The sequence below is a fragment of the Mesoplodon bidens genome (genome assembly GCF_964165515.1).
Source record: "Mesoplodon bidens genome assembly, chromosome: 6".
NCBI classification, from domain to species: domain Eukaryota; kingdom Metazoa; phylum Chordata; class Mammalia; order Artiodactyla; family Ziphiidae; genus Mesoplodon; species Mesoplodon bidens.
Genome location: NC_138162.1, coordinates 5,224,233 through 5,230,732, shown reverse-complemented (window position 1 = coordinate 5,230,732; position 6,500 = coordinate 5,224,233). Strand labels below are relative to the sequence as shown.

At 52.9% G+C, this 6,500-nt stretch overlaps 1 protein-coding gene across 22 annotated transcripts in view; it reads left to right on the top strand.

Annotated features, from left to right (window-relative positions):
- The first annotated feature begins 661 nt into the window (after nucleotides 1-661).
- Nucleotides 662-6,500, top strand: part of PRRC2B (proline rich coiled-coil 2B) — a 92,133-nt gene continuing 86,294 nt past the window's right edge. For 20 of the 22 annotated variants that reach the window (XR_014016016.1, XM_081236362.1, XM_081236373.1 and 17 more), the window contains exon 1: nucleotides 662-860. The gene's annotated coding sequence lies outside the window, so the exon portion shown is untranslated. Of the gene's footprint in view, nucleotides 861-2,731; nucleotides 4,628-6,500 lie in introns of those variants that run through there. The other 2 variants (XM_081236368.1, XM_081236367.1) reach the window with 1 other exon arrangement.

Sequence of the window (6,500 nt, the reverse complement as noted above, 5' to 3'; positions counted from 1 at the left end):
TACGAAAATGGAATAAAGTATCTAGACTGTGCAACAACCTTGCTTTTGAAGTAACAATGTATTATTACTTCAGTTTCCGTTCCGTGCTTACATCAAATACGTATTTTAACAAGATCCGACCTTACGGTCTGGGAGCAGGCGCTGCGGCTCTGCAAGGGGAGGGGGCGGAGATCCGGGCTCTCACCCCTCCCTTCCCAACCCTCCCTGCGTCAGGGCCTCACCCGCCCCGGCCCCCTCCAGCCCAGCCCCCCTTCTTCCGGACCTCTCTCCCCGCCTCTCGCCCCAACCCCCTTCACTGGGCCTCCTCCCCTTCCCAGCACCCCCCCCATCCCTCCCCCTTCTCTCCGCGGGCCCCTTCTAGGGCCCCCACCCAGGGTCCCCTTCCCAGGCCCCTTCTCCCGGCTCCATCCCCTAGGCCCTCCAGCCCCTCCTCCGGGTCTCTCCCCCGAGCCCCTCCCGCTCCCAGGCCCCCCATCTCTCATACCCCTCCCCCTCCCGGGACCCCAGCCTCCCCTCGGGCCCGGGGGCGGGGCGGGCGTCGCGGATCCCGGGAGGCGCGGCAGGGGGCGCTGCGCTGGCCGAGGCGCGGCTGCGGGCGGCGGCGGCGGCGCCAGGAGGAGGCGGGAGGACGCGGGGGCGGTGGCAGGCGGGGGGCGGGGAGCCGAGCGCGAGAGGGAGGCGAGCGGCTAGACATAGGCTCCGAGGCTCCAGCGAGCGAGCGACGAGCGAGCCCGGGAGGGAGGGAGCGAGCTAGCAGCCGCGCCGCCGCCTCGCAATCCGCCGCCATCCTGCCGCCTCCGCGCCCGACCGCCGCCCGACCGCCATCGCCCGGCCCAGTCGCGCCCGCGGAATCAGACCAGGTGGGCCTGGGGCGCGGGGCGGCGCGGGCCGGGGCGGCGGCGGCGGCGGCGGCGGGCGCGGCGCTAAGATGGAGGCGGCGCGGCCCGGCCGGCTTTGTCTCGGCGGCGGCTGACTGACAGCGGCGCCCGGGCCCGGCCGACCTTTGTCCGCGAGCGCCGGGCTCGGCCCGCCCCGCGCCGCCGCCGTTCGCCCGCGGGGCCGGGCTGGGGGCGGCCGGGGGGCGGCGGGCGGCCAGCTCGCCATTGTTGTGGCGGCGCCGCGCGGCTTGGGCTCGGCTGACTGCGGGGTCGGGCCGCTACCCCCGCCGGGCCCGCAGCCCCCGCCGCCCCCGCACCCCGGGGCCAGGCCTGGGCGCAGCGCGGCGGGGGGCCTCCGGGGGAGGGGCCGTCGGGGCGGACGGGTCCGCGGAGCCCCCGGAGTCGCCTTTCCGCCCTACATTTCGGCGGCCGCGAGTGCCTCGGCGGTCGGGGGCTTCGGGTCTGGTTTCCTGCCGCCCGGCCCCATCTTGCTTCCTAGCGAGAGCGCCTCCGGGGTGCAGAGCCGGGGTCGCGGCGACCCTCGGGGCCGGCGGTCGGGGGTGGAGTCGCCTAGCCTTTTCGGATCCCCCCGGGTGTCCCCGAAATTGATGGTCAGGGGTTGCTGGCCTGTGTGCCAGGGACGGGGTTCACAGCCGCCTAGACGGCCGCGGTTTGAGTGCGGGAAGAGGATTATTTTCAAAACACTTAATGCTCTGTTGCTGAAAATGTTTAATAATAAACAGGATGTCGCTGCTTAGGGCCTGCCAGATGCGTTTTTTTTTCCTCCTTTTCTTTTTCTTAATTTTTTTCCCCCCCTCTGCCTTCTAAGTAAAACCTAGCACTGTCGAAATCGCGGGCCTCTGAAGAGTGTATTTGCCTACATAAAATTGGAAGGCGTTTTTTCCCTTTTCTTTTCTCCCTCTTTCTAAATATCGTGGGAGGTCCGAGCCCACCTTAGGCAAGCCGAGGAGGTGTTTTTCAGGGGAATGGTTCGCTTGAAGGAAGTGGGAGAAGGGGGGCTGGGGGAGGCTCTCCGGAGTGTGTCATTTGCTAAATGGCTGCCCGGGGGAAACCTTTAGAAGGCTTTGGTTTACAGGATTGTTAAATTGACCCTGAGATTTTTTTTTTCCTTTAAGGTTTGGTATGCATTTTAAGTGCTTTGTATATTATAATCTCGTTTGGTTTTTGTAATCATCCGTTTGAGGTCTTAGCATGGTTTCTCCGAATACAATTGCAGCCATCCAGCCCTGTGTGCGCAGTGCTGTGGTGGAAGGTGGGACTGGGGAGGCCCAGGCTTTGGGGTGCAAATCCTGCTTCTGTCGGAGAACTCTGGAATTCTCACAGCCTTCCTTGGCATACGTAGGGACATTGCGTCCTCCCCCTGAAGATGGTGAAGGACCTAGAAGAGGGCCTGCTACACAGTTGGTGCTTAATAGTTGCTTTTCCTATGGCTGTTTGTATGCCTGCCCTCAAGTCCTAGGGTGGAAGTTAGCCACTTGTGGTGCCACCCGTTGTGCTGAGCCGTCAGGTGGATGCCACAGGTGCTGGGCTAAGGCATGGCCAGGGGAAGACTTCAGGGCACAAAACATCACTGGGTTCTTGCTTATTCCGTGCTGGGCCTCTGTGGGGAGACAGGGATGGGAAAGAGAAGCATTTGGAGCCCTCAAGGACTACATAGACCTGGGCTGTGTGGTGGTAGGTCTCTGTCCTTGGATCCGAGGTGCCTGCCTCTTCCGAGGCTGTTCCTGCAGCTCGGGTTAAGGCACAGCAGAACAGTACAAGATGCTAAGGACAACAAGCAGAGGGCCAGGGAGTCTCTGCCTCTTGAGGATAACTGTTTTCCTTTGGGAATGGCAGAAAATCATTTGCTTGTTTGGGCAAGTGTGTCTCTTGGAACCTGGATTCTGGTCGTCGTTGGGTTACCGAACACAAGTTTCAGTCTCAGCTCCTGCATCTGTAAAATGGGAATAATTATGTCTTGCCTTGGGTATCTGTTGGGTCCCTTGGGAGCCTCACATACTATTTGCAGCAAAGCACTTCCGTCCACGGGAGGATGATGAAAATGTATGTTTTCGGTTACCTAGTTTTCTGGTTTCTTTCTCCTAGTTCCTGATCTTTTTCTCCTGTTACCTTGGTTGGTGGAACCACCCCCAATTCTATCCGCAGCTAACGTTTTGATTTTGCCTGGAAGCACCAGAATGGCCTAGAAGAGCTAGGCTACTCAGCCAAATCTGGGGTGTGTGCTGTTTATGGGAGACCATAGGAAGGACTGAGGCTAATACTCGGGAGACTGACCCCAGTCTTGGTCACGGATGAGGGCTGAGACCCAGGTTACCTCTGGGCCAAACCTGTAGCTTGTTTGTAAAGGGCCTTGGAGACAACTCTGCTTGGACATACGGTGGTTCTGCAGTTAGTGGGAAATTTGTTTTGGTTCATTTTGGCATTCCCACAGACATCTTGGTTGTGTTTTGTTTTGTTTTGTTTTTTAAACCTCCTTGGAACCTCCTCCTGGCTGTGTGACTGAGACATTTTAGCGGGTCAAGTCATCCTTTTCCTGCTTCTTGCCTCTTGGCCCATTCTTTATATTTGATTTCAGTCTGGCTCTGCACTGTTGGTTAGCTGGTTGGTTAGGGGAGGTGATGAATTAGCTCCATCTCCCACAAGCCTTTTTGATTACCTGTGAATTTCAGTTACCACTGGCTCCCTAGTGCTGCTTGCATGGTGGAGGGGCCTGTCATGCCCTGCAACATTCTGGGTCCTCTCCGGGCTCCTTCAAGTGCAAATGGGTAAAAGGAGAGCCTGGGGAAGGAAGAGCCGGAAAACCTTGGGAGAGAGGAATTTCAGGAATGGCAAGTCAGAACCAGTTCCTGCACTGTGTAGTTGCCTGGAGCCCAGCGAGGGATGTTTGTTATGCCTTTTGGTTGGTCCATCCCCCCACCCCCTTTTAAATTGCAGTTCTTTTTTTCCTGAAGGATTATTTTATTGTGCTTTCAAGATTTTTTTTTTTTTTTGCCTTGCACAAAGTACTGACTCACGTTGCTAATGGCTGTATGCTGGTTGTATGTCTCATTATTCTGCTGGTTTAGGATTGTTCATTTCTATGTTTGTTTCGGTTTCAAACCAGAACAGGCCAGTTGGGCCAGTACACGTATTTCTAAATTTGATAATGAGGCTTCTCTACTTTCAAATGTGCGTGTCTTTTTATGGGTGGGCAGGTGTTAAATAGGGCCCATCTACACTAGATTTTAAAGCGATGCGTTTCCCTCTGAAGAATAAAATTTCCAGCAGAGATCTGTCGGGGTTTGTGTCCTGAAATCTCATATTTTAGTCAGGGCAAACTAGACTATCTTCTTTTCCAATCATAACTTGATTTCTTTCTGAAGATCCTTTTCTGGGGCTTGTACAGACTTGGGAACCTTGGGTCTGTCATTTGAACAAATAAATAAAGGCGTAATCTGAAAAATATATGTATGTATAACTGAGTCATTTTCCTGTACACCTAAAACTAACACAATACTGTAAAGCAGCTATACTTCAATTAAAAAATAGATAAACAGCGAGGATTTACTGTATATCAAAGGGAGCTACATTCAATATCTTATAATAATGTATAATGGAAAATAATCTGAAAAAGAAAAAAATATATAACTACATCACTTTGCTGTACCCCTTAAACTAACACATACTTTAAATCAACTATATTTCAAAGAAAAAAAGACGTGGCCTGTGGTGCTGGAGATGAGAGCGAGGTGAGAGATGGTGAGCCTTCTGGTGAAATAAAATTGTTTATGACAAGCTTTTGGGTGTACAAAGTGCCATTTGAACCGGCCTCCTCCCCTGGGAGCGCGGAAGACCTGGGCTGTGCTGTCGGTGATATCACCGAGTCTCTGTGGGTGGCACGTCGGAGTCTGCTCGGGGAGGGAGGCCTGCCCTCGTGACTTGAGCCAAAAGTCTCGGTCGAGTTTGTTCTTAGCTGTACTTGTTGATTTTTTTATTTTTTTCCGTGTGGCCTGAGCTGAGCGCTGGGTTGCTGTGTAAGGTGCCAGCAGCGTGGTTGGCCTGTAAAGCTTGTGCATGCAGCGGGAGGTGTCTGTGGGCAAAGTGCGGTCTAAAGTTGCCGGCTGTCCTGGTCTTTCACGTTCTTTTTCAGATGACCTCTTTCCGCTCTCACCTCTGCAGCTGGTTTTGTAGCTCTGCTCTGTATCCTTTCTTCCTCCTCTCAAGAAAACTACCAGCCTTTTTCTCCTGTGGCGGTGCAGAAGCAGTATGTATTGCTTTTAGAAGTCACTGCCGAACATTGGCCAGGCATGGTGCGAGGCCCTTTAAGTGCGTTTTTCCCCATTCATAAAAGGAACATTTTCACTGAAAAAAATTTTGCAAAATAGTGAAAAGTATAAAGACAAAAATAAAAACAAAAATCACCTGTAACCTCACCATCCAGAGATACCTACATTAAGACTGATGTATTTCTTTCCTTTGATTTTACGGGTTTTTTTTCAAAATTAGAAAAATATACTATCTACACTATTCACAGATCATATAGTTTGTCTTAACGTTCTAGTATGTTTCTCTGAGTTACTGAAAATATGATTTTTTAATGATTGCATAATTGCTATTATATGGATATGCCATGATTTGCTTAATTCTCTGTTATTAGACATTTAGGTGGTTGTTACCCATTTTTTGTTATTATAAACATAACTTTAGGGAGCGTCCTTGCGCGTAAACCTTGGCTTCACGTTGCTGATTATTTCCTGCAAGTGGAATTTCCTGGTCGGAGGGTGTGCAGGCTCCTGCTTTGGCTCTATCTGGAGTAGCACCAGTTTTCTCCTTGGTCACTCCATCTTCAGCCTTGGGCACAAGGCAGCCTCCTTCGTGGACCACTGAGTTCTGGGTGTCTCAGTCCTGGCAAAGCCTTTTGATGAGTGGGGCTTGGGGTCTTACTCCATTTCCTGGTATGAGTCTGGACGAGTGTTTTGACTTAAACGTTTATTGTTCTGGGGACGCAGATGTGGATGCCCCACTTGTGTTCCTCAGGAGCTCATGGTCCGGTGCGGGGAGGCAAGCACCTCCTTACAGAGGCCTTCGGGAGCTCCCCAGCCCAACTCCATCATCACCTGCCTGTTGCATCATCTTTCTTACCCCTGTTGCTTGTCTTTTTTTTCTTAAAATATTTATTTATTTATTTGGCTGCGCGGGATCTTAGCTGCGGGTGTGCGGGATCTTTAGTTGTGGCATGCGAACTCATACTTGTGGCGTTTGGGATCTAGTTCCCTGACCAGGGATCGAACCTGGGCCGCCTGTATTGGGAGCGTGGAGTCTTAACCACTGGACCACCAGGGAAATCCCCCCTCTTGCTTTTCTTTACAACTCTTTTCACAACTTTACAGTTTTTTTAAACAATTATTTTATTGTGGTAAAATACACATAACAAAATTTATCATTTTAACCTTTTTTTTTTTTTTTTGCGATACGCAGGCCTGTCACTGTTGTGGCCTCTCCCGTTGCGGAGCACAGGCTCCGGACGCGCAGGCTCAGCGGCCATGGCTTACGGGCCCAGCCGCTCTGCGGCATGTGGGATCTTCCCAGACCGGGGCATGAACCTGTGTCCCCTGCATCGGC